The following is a 13,347-nucleotide window of genomic DNA, read 5'->3' as shown; positions in this document are numbered from 1 at the left end:
TTAACATTTAGAATAATATCTTAAACTATTACAGATACATTAACAAAACAAAATCTTTTTCAGTCTCATCAAAACTAATACATATTTCCTATTCTAACAATAAAGTTGTTAAAAAGCTTTACTTTTTATGAAGGGCGTTGATGAGAGCATCCATTTTTTCTTCAAAAACGGAAATAGCTCTATTTCTGACGTCAAGTGTTTCTTTGTGCCGCCGCTCATGGTTTTCTTCTTTTATTTTTGCTGACATTTTCAACGCGTCAGTTATTGCTTGCATTGGAGGCTTATTCTTTACCTGCCCTACAATAAAACTCCCGGCTTTGCATTTTTTCTTAGGCGGTTCATCTTCAACTAATAAGTCTGACGACTTTGATGTACTAGGAACTGCAACAATATCAAATTCTTAATTTTGGAAGATATTTAAGTTTTAACCCTTACCAGTATCTCCTATCAATGAAGATGCTTTAGCAATGGGCCGAATGTTAGGTTGGCCTCTCAAAAAATCGTCCATGATTGAAAAATATTCGAAGTCGGTAGGAGGTTCTCCTGTACCTTTATCGCCCATGTTGTCTTTTTTTTTGGGTATATTTAGATTTTATATATCGCCACTTATCATTACATTGTGTCGGAGTAACTGGGTAACGACTTTTGTGCATTTCTTCTGACACTTCCTTATAAACAACTTCATTCTTACAAGTTGGTGATTTAAATTTTTTATCAAATTTTATGCGTAAATCAATAAGCATGTATACTGCCTCTCTTGACCACTTTTTAAAAATTGTTGGCTTATCTGATTCCACCGTCTTAGTCGTCATTGGGTTAAGTCCAAATGCTTGAATGAGTTCACCTTCCGGTTCCACAAAATATAACGAACCATCTAAATTTATGAAGATATTAAAAACAACCCAAATGCTTCAACATTAATTTACCTGAAATTTGCTGGAGGCAGATTTTTCCATCCGACAGCATTACATCCCCCTTGGAATGGGTTATAACGTGGAAATTTTCAGGGTTAATTTCGAACACAGGATCTGTTCATATTTATTGGTTAGATATACATATGTATACATACTACTAAATTTACTTACCTTCAGACATGATAGTTTCCACGTTTCAGCTACTACCTATCTAACCTAACCTATAAAATGTGTTCCCGCCATCGTTTTGAACTAACCCGCATGCGGAGCGTTTTTCACCGGTGCCAAACACGTTGGCGATTTGCGAGCGCTCTGTTCGTTCACAGAGTGCAATTTATGAACGCTCAGCAGAGTGATCCAAAATCTGCAACAAGTATTTATGAACGTTTTTGTTGCAACAAGTTCACACAGTGTGCATTTATGAACACACTCCTGTAGAGATTGTTGTGTGTGTTGTTCTAGTGAGAGTTCTGGCTGAACAAAATGTGTTTGTCCAAAAAGGCGAAGCGAATTCTACGAAAAAAGGGGTAAGTTTACTTGTTGTGGGTTTTTGTGTTTAATTCTGTTTGATCGGCATTATGTTATCAACTTCGTATTCACATAATGTGGACCAACTCTTCTTCAAGTCGGCACTCGGAGAACCGCAATAAATTTTCCAATACAATTTATTGGTTAATTTATTATACCAAAACAGGCAGCTGTTGGCGTAGTCGAAAAACGCAAATTTTCATACAGTTTGGATGGTTGATTTTGTTCGTACAGACTTCAGGGGTTAAAATGTGTAAAGTTATAGTTCGTACAGTGATAGATTGAATGGCAGAAAAGTCACTAAATCATATGTTAGAGAGAATAATATAATGTCCCTCTCCAACTTAAATCAACTATACAGGGTGTTAGGTAACGTTACGGCCATAGAAAAAGGGGTGATGGAGGCAGCGGTGAAAAGTAATGTTTCGAAGTTTTTTTCGGATTTTCTTGAACCGTTTAAGAGGTGGAAGGCTTTGAATGTGACCTATCAGGGAACAATTTGCATAAGGTTACAAAAATTTGAATCAGAGTTACTGAAGGATTCTTTTTGTTTGATGTCAAACTGACAGTTCTAATTTTTTATCAGTGGCGTACACAAATCAAGTTCGTCAAAACAAAAATGTGTTGGCTTCAATAAAGGAAACATTGTTGGGTCGTCTTCAATTATGCGTTCAACAAGATGGTGGCCATTTTGAACATCTAGTGTAGTGTTGCTTTATTGTCTGTTTTTTGAATAAAATTGCGTTATTGTTTTCCCTTTTATTGACGCCACTGATTTAAAACTTCAAATGTGACGGGAAAGTGACAAATTATTCGTTTGGTCCGAAAGCTACTTGGATTTCTGTAAAATTAAAAAAATATTTGAAGCCATTCTATTGGTCAACTTTAAAGTAAATTTTTAATAAATTTTATTTAATTAATTTAATTAAAATTAGGTTTAATTACCCATTAGTCTATGGCCGTAACGTTACCTAACACCCTGTACTAGAGATTAGTTCGGGTATAGTAAACTCAGTTGACATATACCTAGTAAATTTTATGGCCACATTATGAGAGGGCCGGGCAGTACTAATCCTTGCGATTGGAGACCATAAATGAGCACGAAATGAATGCGGGCCTATTCAACCATCGGTCAAGTCTCTACCTAGAACTTTGTCGGCTGCAGTTTACAACACCCAGTTTTATTTCTATGGGTGGTTTGACTTAAGCCATAAATTGTTTATTAGGTATATGTCAACTGAGTTTACTATACCAATCGCTATGCGCGCTGAGCTCTGAAAAATGACAGCTTGCATTTTTTGAATTCATAATTTAATACTAGGTATAAAACAGGTTATTAAATAAACACCTCTGTGCTTCAGGGATACAGGCACCGTATATATTTTATGGTTTGTACAATTATATAAATATAAAAACACAGAAAATGAGTACAAAAAACGCTCAAACACGAATTACACCAACCGCTCTGTATTCCTAATTTTAAAATTCTTGGCCCTTTTTTTGAAATATTTTTCATTTGCTTTTATTTTAATTGGGTCGTTAATACTTTGGGACTCCTTTCCCTGTAAAATTTTATTAACATTTGTTGATGTTGTGCTCTCTACAGTGAACCTCAACATTGGAAAATGCGTATTTAGGGTGGGATTTTGTTTCTGCAACGATACGAGGTACGATACGATGACCTTAAAAACACCAAATCACTCAAAATGCATTTCTTTTTCAAAATTTTCTTGTATTTGTATTAATGCAAGAATTTATGATAAGGTAATATCCTGACAGCATCTAATGTTACTTATTTCTCAGCAAAAGTGGTATAATATTTATGTATTCTAACCTCACAATCGTACCTGACATCGTAGAGGTACGATGTGAGGTGCGAATTTTAATCGGCCCCCTATTAGCTCACGCGAAAAATTCAGTTTCATATCGTACCTCTACGATGTGAGGTAGAATCAAATTAATTATAAAATACCACTTGTGTTCAGAAACAAGCAACATTTGATGTTGAAATCATTTACTGTTATCATAAATTGATAGAATTCAAAAAAATTTTGAAAAAAATCCGTATTTTGATTAATTGGGCGATTTGAAGGTCATCATATCGTACCTCGTATCGTTGCAGAAACAAAATCCTACCCTTTATTAACTTTATTGTTAAATTGAACTTGATATTTTTTTGACTCGCCAATCGTGGTAAAAAATATCGAGCTACTTCACAGCACTTTAAAAATAGATCTTGAAATTGAACATTGGTGTATATTAATGAGCGAGTATTGTAAGCACGTTCACTTATCAAAAACTGATCAGAATCGTTAATTCCCAAAACTGATTCTTTGCAGGAAGCGCAATTTAAATGTTTTTTAAGTTTTTCGCAACTTGTCCTGCCAAATAGGAATGTAACTGGTTCTGCAACAATTTTCTGTCATTTTTTAAGTAAAAATTAGCATCAGGGTGTTGATTTTCACTTATGGGTATAAAATCCTCAGCAAAATCTGCATTTTCATTTGACATAATGAAGCTTTGCAGGCTGTCCAAAACTTCCGACTCGTCTCGCTCGCAATTACCGCTTGGTGAGTGGTTTGAGTTTATAAGGAGAGTTTTGAAGGAGGCCTTGAAAGCGACGGGGATAGGATTTATGTTCACTGATTCAAAAAAGTTTTCCAATGGATTTTGGTTTAAATTTCTAAGACATTGAAACTTAAAACCTTTGTTTTCAAGATTTTGACACAGATTTTTTAGAGTATTGGCAATCCAATTCTTAAGTGAGGGTATCACAAAAGAACTTCTTTGTGCCGAAAAAAATGTCATGCTTTGCAAGACTGAAAACGCTTCCTCCCAAAACGGTATATGAGGTGAACCATTCTTAATAGCACCTCTTAAGGTTTTGCCATCAATCACCTCCACAGCAGAACAGTTTGTCCATGAACAGCAAAAAATTACTTGTGGAAAGATATCCAGCTGGTGTGGAAATCTTATCTGAAAATATATGTTTAGTATAGAAGTCAAAATAAGTCAAGCAGCAACCTATTTTGTTTGCTTAAAGCTCTCATTGTTGCTGCCACTCTTTGAGAAAAGACTTGTGCGGCATGTTTCACTTTCACTTTTTTGAACTTTACTTTGTAAATGTGCTCGTCTGTTAAGCGAGAACACATTTTAAAATCGCCTTCTCTTGAATCGAGCTCATGCAGGTGTGACGAATTCATGAAGGCCGGCCTTAAAAACGCATAAAAACGTGGTTTTTGTTCTTATATCAGTTTCACTTCTTAACATAGAAACAGTTGTAGCAAGCAGATAAATACCTTTTTATTAGGAAATTCAGTAAACTTTAAAGAAAGCTGTAACCATAATAATGAAGTTTTAATGCATTTGCAACGAATGCAACCAATTTTAATAATCAAAACATCATTACTATTGGGTATTGAAAGTGTTAAATTTGAAAAAAAGGTTGTTTGTACAACATGGGAACACCCTATAATCACATCTTTGTTAAAAACATATGAAACTACGAAAACTACAAAATTTGATTTACAATAGTCAATGAAATTGATTTTTGTTAAGTTTTCATTTTCTTGTTTGCATACATTTACATGGTAGAATTTTCTGCAAACGAGTCTTGTGCAATGTACCTAGTTGTTGGGAAGTGCGATGGAAATCATGAATCATTTATTAATTCGGAATTCAAAAATGCAAGTTTCATTAAAATTAACCTTTATAGGTGCACAGGTAGTAACAGTGTGGCCAAATTAGTACAGTAATACAACTCATTATCTCAAGAAATATGCTATTTATAAAAATATTTTTTTCAACAATACTTTATATTTAATTTTCCAAGTTTTCAGACACATCTCCTCAGTGTCTTTTATTAAAGAGTTGATTGCAGCCGTGTTAGTGGTGGGTGAGTTTTATTAATTTTTATACCTGCAGCTCGAGCAGCTCTTACCACTTCTTTTATGTTTCACTTCAAATCAGTCGTCTTCATGCCTGATTCACTAAAATATTAAACCAGTGTCTGCATCCACTTCTTGCGGATACCACGCAACATGAAAACCATAGCATGGTCGGCAATCTTGTTTGACTTTGGAGAATCCTTACTACATCCCACATCTTCAAAGCCTTCAATTATGTCATTCTTTTCATTATGTTAATGATGATTCTAAAGAAATTTCATCCTACATCAGAAAGGCATATTTATCTAAATTTGACAATGACGACACTGAGTGCTGAAGTGACTTTAAGATTCGAGAGTTAATCCCACAATGGAATGGCAAAATCACCCTCAAAGTGGTTAGGTTTTAGCTGGAGTGAATTCAATACCAGTAAATGTTGGAAAGTCCAAGAAATTTTAAAACAACGTTGAAGTCAAAGCCACAAATGATGCCAGATGCCAGAGTATTTGAAATCAGTAGTTTTTACCTCCTGTTTGATTTTCATTGTTCAAGTGGATAAAGACGCTGAGTCTTCAATGACATTGCTGCGTTTTCACAATATGTGGAGAAATTGATTCTTTTCTCACCTGCAAATGTATTAATTATTCAATTATGATGTTTAGAAAAGAACAAAATTTCAAGAAAGAAATGACGACCTTTCAGTTTTTTCATTACATTATCTTCCACATTGGCTTTTTAAATTCCATTGTTTCGTGTAAGATTTTTTTGAGAAATGTCAAATTCAAAAAACAACAGAAGAATTTACCAGAACTCGTAAGTTTTTCAATGTTCGAGCTCAAAATGTTTCTTCGATTTGGAGATCTTCAAGACATTCAGCATTTTGAGACACAATTTCCAGATCATTTTTTGATAATGCGATTTGTATCGACTTCAAATCTTCTATGGATTTGGCCATTATTAATGTACTTTTTTGCGTAAATTTGATTTCAGCTTCTTGTTCGGTAAATTGGTCTATCATTGCGAATATATTTTCTATTTTGCATCTTTCGTGAATGATAATTGGGGGCGCTTTTTCTTCTTTATTGGGTCTTGCATCTGTGATCATTTCTTCTTGTTGTTCATAAGTGGATTCTTCATCATCACTGAGATCGGAGTCTGGCTGATTCGCTAGTGGTTTAAATTTATTTTGTAATTTTCGGTAACATAAAAATAAAGTGTATGAAAAAGTAGATACATACATTTACGTATTAGTAATAATTATGTTCGAAGAGAAAATGTTAACAAAAAGTTCACTTAAATAGAAACTGATTACTGACAGCGTCAATTCAGAAGCTAAACAAATTCTTATTCTAATAAATAAAATTATGCCTATTATATTATTATTACTATTATTCCTCAGTATTTTCAGTGAATATTGCTGACTATTTAGAACAGTTTGGAAATTTAGAGAGTAGTGCCTCATTATTATTAATACAAACAAGAGATAAGTATTTATTCGGGTTTCAAGAATTTTATAGTTTATCTAGCGATTTTTTTAGACCATAATGGCTTTGTAACTTTTGGTGTTTAAAAATGTCATAAATGTCAACAATATATTATGTATACAGGGTCCGGCAACACTTGTGTCCACCCCCAAAATCGTCTTTAATTTTAAAGTTACAATTTTGAAAATTTGCATACACTCGTAGTTGACAAAGCTCTAGAAGCTGACGCCAAAATTTATTTTTTACTACGGTTTGGTTGGCGTCGCGACGCCTAAGACGTATAATTTTTAGCGATTTTTAAGTTTTTGCGAAAATATTCGCGAATTCAATTTTTTTTCAACATAACTGTAACACAAATATTTGAGTTTTTATTTTAAATCTAATGCAAATTGTGTTTAAAATTTGCGAAAAAAACGCTGTTTTATCAAGTTAGTTTTCAAAATTATGACAGCGCAGCGGCAAACTACGTTTACACCAAAATTTCACAAGTCACTTCATTCCCTCTTATAAAGGTTAATTTTGATTAACACGGGCATGTTGCACTTTATGGACCCCAGAAAACGTTAATTAACATCGACAAAGCGACAATTTCACCAAGTAAGACTTTTGTTACAATCTAAAGCGAACCAATGAATAGATGTCATTTGTGACACAAGATGTTGACAGATGGGTGTAAACGTAGTTCCCAATTTTGACGTAATGAAATTGGAAACTAACTTGATAAAACTGCATTTTTTTCTCAAATTTTGAAGACAATTTGCATTGAATCTAAAATAACAACTGAGATATTTTTAACACATTTATATTGAAAAAAAAATAAATTAGGGGTTGATATTACAAACCCTCACAATTAACTAAAAATTACATTTTTAAGGCGTCGCGACGCCAAAGCTATCAGTGATAAAAAACAAATTTTTCCGTCAGCTTCTAGAGCTTTGTCAACTGTGAGCGTATGCAAATTTTCAAAATTTTATCTTTAAAATGAAAGACGATTTTGGGGGTGGACACAAGTGTTGCCGGACCCTGTATAGTTTACTTAACAAATTAATTAAAAATCGCGAACAATCATCTGGAACGCCTACTATCAACGACTTTCAAAGCAAAATTGTTTGTATAAAATGTCAGAAGTTTTTGTTTTATTTCAGCTACAAATTCAGGTTCATACTCTATAATTTCAAGATGAATTCCTTTTGGCGTCCACACTACGAAATGACATGCCTTCTTTTTACACACATAAAGTTGCCTTTGCACCTGATAATAATAATCATGTGTTCTACACAATTTTATTTTATTCTTTGTTACCTTTAAATAATTTTTTTTTTAATTTTTTACTGCTCTTTAATATTTTCATTGTCTTTAAAAATCCTTCTTCTAACATTACTTTTTTTTGTTAAGTTTTTTTTTAGCGAGTCTTTTTATTCTATGTATTACATGGACTTCTATTACATTTGTTTTTCCAGCAACGCTGAATCCACTTTGGGCCAAAGTGATACGCAAGAGCGGCTTCATGGCATCTTATATTAAAAGAATTTCTTTTTTTTGGCCTAAGGAGGTTATGAATGATGTTAATTTTACAGAAGACGAAGTCATGATAAAAGCCCTTTTTTAAGTCGATCTTTTAAAAGTATGTTTTTCCACGTAATTGATTCAATAAGGGCAAAATAATTTGCATTTCAAGATCAAAGTCATCAAAGTTTGAATGAGTCAACTAAGTGTTTGTGAACATTTAACTCAACTTGAGGATTAACATTTAAATTTGGAGAAAATTCTTTTGATTTAGTCATGTATGGAGTATTTAAAATTTCATGTGCCTTTCACAGTAGGCTCAGTTCTAGAACTAATTTCAAGTTTTTCTCGCTAAAAATTATACTTCTTAGGCGTCGCGACGCCAAACTAACCGTGATAAAATAGTATATTAAAACACCGAGTTTTATAAGGCAACTTTTAAGTCACGGTTCCAAGTTTTATAATGAATGAGTGCCTAATGGTCTTATGAACGAGGTTTTTATACTATTTTTTCTAATTTGTTTTTGTAACAGAGCTATTTTCGATATTTTCTCATTCGTTTTCAGTCATAATATTCCATTTCGATACGGAATGCTATAATACAAGGTGTTTATAAATGTTTCTAGCATCAAGGGGGGCTCTGGAATTCCTGTCGAACACTATTTTTCCGCTTTGATTTCATAGTGAATATAACTATCATGAAAATTATTTGTAATGTTATTTACGTCAATGATGTTTCAGTAACAGTTTAGTGTCCAAGTTTTTGATTTTCCGGTTTTATTTCTCAAAACTTAGTTTGCTCCATGTTTGAGGTTAACTGCAAATGTCAGTTGAAAAATCGAAACCCACATTTGTAATGAGCGACAAATTTCTTTAACATTTCATAGCCACCTTTGATGCTAGAAACATTTCTAAACACCTTGTAGCTTTGTTTCCATAGCAACTTGGTTATGTTTCAAACACAATTTAGGAAATGCGATGTTATAGTACTTGTATCGAATGCGGAAATAGCGAAAATAGCTTTATTACAAGAAGAAATTAAGAAAAATAGTATAAAAACCTCGTCCATAAGGTTATTAATTTTTATAAACTTGGATTTGTGCCTTAAAATTTGTCTTATGAAACATTTTAAATATTTTTTTGTGTCTTAAAACGAGTATTTTTTCAGTTATTGATTTTATTATTTGAAATTAAAGCAAAACATGAGTATTGTTTTTAAAAAATTAATACCTAATAAAAGTATACGTGATACATATTAGTTTGTTATATACATCTTTATTCAGGAGTATCAAATCTATAAAAAATATGCTTAATAAATAGAAGGAAAAAAATGTTTTTTTAAGACCAGTGTTATTAAAGAGGTAATCATGATTACCGCAAACATTGGCAGTTGTTTCGTGGTTTTCAATCCTACTCATAAATTAGTTTTGAGGTAGTCCAAGAGGTCTCAAACCAGGACCGGCTCGGAATACTTTTTTGTATTTCTTCTTTTTAAAATTTAGCAAATGAAATTTTCTCGCTTCATAGAAAGAGCGAAGGCTATCAGAATTTAGTATAGTTTAATAAATCACTGCTTAGTTAAATTTGTATATTAAAACAAAAAAACACAATTAAAACAATTAATTGGAATCAGAATCACTTATTATTAACGTATCGCTAACTTCTTCTAAATTAATTATAAATTGTTAAAAGGTCTAAAAATTGATGATTGATCTTTTTTACACGACAAAGGGTAATCATTTCTAGTGGCACAATTTCATGTTGCCATGCGGCATTGCAAAACAAAGTTGCACCTTAGCAACCCCAATCAAACTGATGCTACCTTAGCAGTTTTGCGAAATTGGGCCCGAAGGTTTTAATAAACATTTTTTCTGCAGAGAATTTTATCTGCCAGTTTAAAAATTCTGGCCTTAAAGTGTATCTCATCCATGTACTATTGTACAAAGCCAGCGACCAAAACTTTCGAATTTCTCCATTTTTCAATCCAACGAAGCTTTCTGTGTGCAATTTGATTTGCATTTGCAGTCAAGCCTTTGAACACTTTAGGTTCTTTTTTGCGATTTTTGTAATCCCAGTAAGACGACTTGTTGTTTCTTTTAATTTTATTATCATTTCTAGATGAATCCAAAAAAAAATTGAGAATTTGCTACCATTTTTAATTATACAATTTCAAAAATTTTTGAAGGCATCCCGATCAGTATTAAGTTTTCTTGACACAAATGGAGAAGTAGCCAAAAAATAAAAATTTTTAAAATTGTTAATTTGCTTTGAATGCAGTTTAATTTGCTTTCGTTCTCTACTTGTTCTAATAAGTACTTCTTTTTTAGCTCTTTTATATGGGTATGGTTATGACCCTTAAGAAGAAATTTATGACTAATTTTTTTTAAGTGTGAACTCTAGGGCTATATCCAAAAATTTGTTAATATAATAGTAAAATTTTATTTTTACCAGTGGAGTTTTCCGTCCAAATTGTCAGAATTTCGTTTTTTGGGTTGAAATTTGGTTCCACCCATTTGAGAATACAAGAACCGACTTTTTTTCCGTCTTTTCCTGGGCAATGGCTTTAATTGATCCATAAATGGTTTATATACTTTTGTTGTCAACAATATTTTTTTTTAAATTATAACTCATGGACACTTTCATGGAACAACAAAAATGATTCGTGTCTTGCTTTTATTTATGACTTACTACCAATTTAGGCAACCTCAAGTTCAACTGGATTTTATCAATTTTTAAATTAATAAATAATTAAAACTGTCAATATTGACAATCTAAAAATGTAAGTTACAAATTCTAAGTGGGGTTTTACACTGTCCTGTGTGAATTATTCTGTTGAGCTCTTCGGGTTCTAAGGTTGTTGATTGGTGAATTTTTTTTTTTGACACCTAAACTTTTGAGCCTTTTTCTAGGTCTGCTTCATCCTCTTACAGCAATGCCTGATTTCATCGTTGGTTGACCTGACCTGACCTGACGACATTGCTGCTTCTTGTTTTGTTTGGAAAAATTTGTACCTTAGGTAGGTCAAATTTTGTCGCGGTGTGAAATGGTCGTCAAATTTCTTGATCTAATTTCTGTTTGTCCTCATCTGCGAGTTTAAATGTGCCATAAATTTTTTATAGTTCTGTGTTTCCAAATTGTGGTAATTGAGCCACTTGAATTGCTTCGGTTTTCTTGTCCACTTCAGTCGCAATAAAGTAAATTCAAAAACTGCTCAACCACTGTTACTTACTAATCGAGTCATCCATGAAAATTAATCTAACATTGTCATTTAACTTTGACAACCGAAACTGTGAAAATAGGTAAATCTAGCGACAAAAGAGGATAAAAAAAATCCTGGAAGGTGTAAGACACAAAATAGAAGAACACAATCAACGTTGATTCGCTATTTGTCCACTTTTGGCATTGCAGTTGACAGCTGTCAGCACGAATCTATCAAAGACTATCGACAAATTAATTTGCAAGGCTGACTCGATTACAAACAATATTGATCACACGAAATAAGCAACGAAATGATTTCATTTTATAGACAAAGATAGATAGAGAAGACTAATCGTTGTAGGGGGGAATGCGAAAACACGGCGCGGTCATTTTGATACAACTATATAATTTATATCGATTGGTGGTAAGGTGACTTTCCCCGACTCGCTTTGTGTGATCAAACTGAATTTTTAATTAGAAACGAAATAATAAAGTGCCTTCAATTGGACACCAGTAAACAAAACTCTTTTTATAACCCTAGATTTGTGTCAAACACCCTTTGCTTAATAACGCCCCATAGAAAAAAAATCTAATGCTGTCAAATCGGGCCACATATTCTCAGATCCTCGACCTATCCGTCGATTTTTAAACATTTGATCTAAATATTCGCGGAGGAGCCTCATCTTGTTGCAGCCATAAATTTCCTCGGGTATTTAAATCAAGATCTTTCAACAGTTTAGGGAACTCAGTTTGTAAAAAAATCAAGTACATTACACCATTAAGATGCCCATAAAAAAGTAGGGACCAATGGTGTGATTATTTATGCCGGTCCAAACATTAACTGAGAATACATTTTGAATACATGTGTTTTACGAATCCAGTGCGGATTTTCTTGGGCATGGACTTTTGATGATTTCGTGCATATTTCAGCTGTTTTCTTGCAATTCAGCCGTTGAATCTTGATAAAAATTGGTGGTTTTGTAGATTTTGAGCTCTTTTTTGCGAATCCAAACCAGAAAACAGCGAAAAGCAGCGAGAAATCGTCGTTTAGCATCGAAAGAAGCGGATTTCTTTAAGAATTTTTATGATTTCGTGCATATTTCAGTTGTTGTCTTGCAATTCAGCCGTTGAATCTTGGTAAAAAGTGATGATTTTGTCGATTTCGTGCTAACTTTGTGCTAATTTATGCTGCAACTTTTAAATTTTGTGCTCTTTTTGTTTTTGAGTTATTTCAAAAAACGTGCAAAAAATAGTAGACAACCCAAAATACAGACCTTTAATTGACCTTTAATTGATCTTTGATTGACCTTCAATTAATCACTAATGCCCCCCCCCCTACTACTTGCATGGTTTAGGAAGAAGAGAAGTCAAAAATATGACAATGTTGCAGAACCTCTTTTTGATTTAGTGCTGGTTTATCTGCTCAACTAAAAGTGAAAAATCACACTTTTTACCAAGAATGGTCAAAAACATTTGAAATTTTCTAATTTTCCTATAAATTAAATAGATCAATTAAAAGAATATTCTAACTAACTTCAATTTTAAGAGGTTTTTTGATCGATTTTTTATGAAAAATTATACACTAGGGATTTGAAGATGTTTGGATATAATGTTTTAGAATTTGCAATGTCAAATTTTGTTTTTTTTCTACGTTACCAACAAAGGGAAAAATGTTTTTTATCAAAGTTTGCTTTTGTAAAACCCAGAGCAATTCTTCGAATTTTTAAGAAACATCAAGTCCAAAAATGAATATTTAGTGATTTTCTGTTGCCTGTATGAGATGTACACCACTCTCTGCTCGTAAAATCAATGAACATTTTCAAAATTTAT

At 32.8% G+C, this 13,347-nt stretch overlaps 1 pseudogene; it reads right to left on the bottom strand.

Moving 5' to 3' along the window:
* On the bottom strand, positions 1–1,095 carry LOC148166064 (uncharacterized; annotated as a pseudogene).
* Between the last annotated feature and the right edge of the window lie 12,252 nt (positions 1,096–13,347).

The sequence above is a fragment of the Gnatocerus cornutus genome, unplaced genomic scaffold (assembly GCF_029298725.1).
Source record: "Gnatocerus cornutus isolate USDA-ARS CGAHR unplaced genomic scaffold, icGnaCorn1.1 ctg00000033.1, whole genome shotgun sequence".
Lineage (NCBI taxonomy): Eukaryota > Metazoa > Arthropoda > Insecta > Coleoptera > Tenebrionidae > Gnatocerus > Gnatocerus cornutus.
The sequence above is the reverse complement of the archived record's forward strand: the minus strand, read 5'-3'. Positions and strand labels throughout refer to the sequence as shown.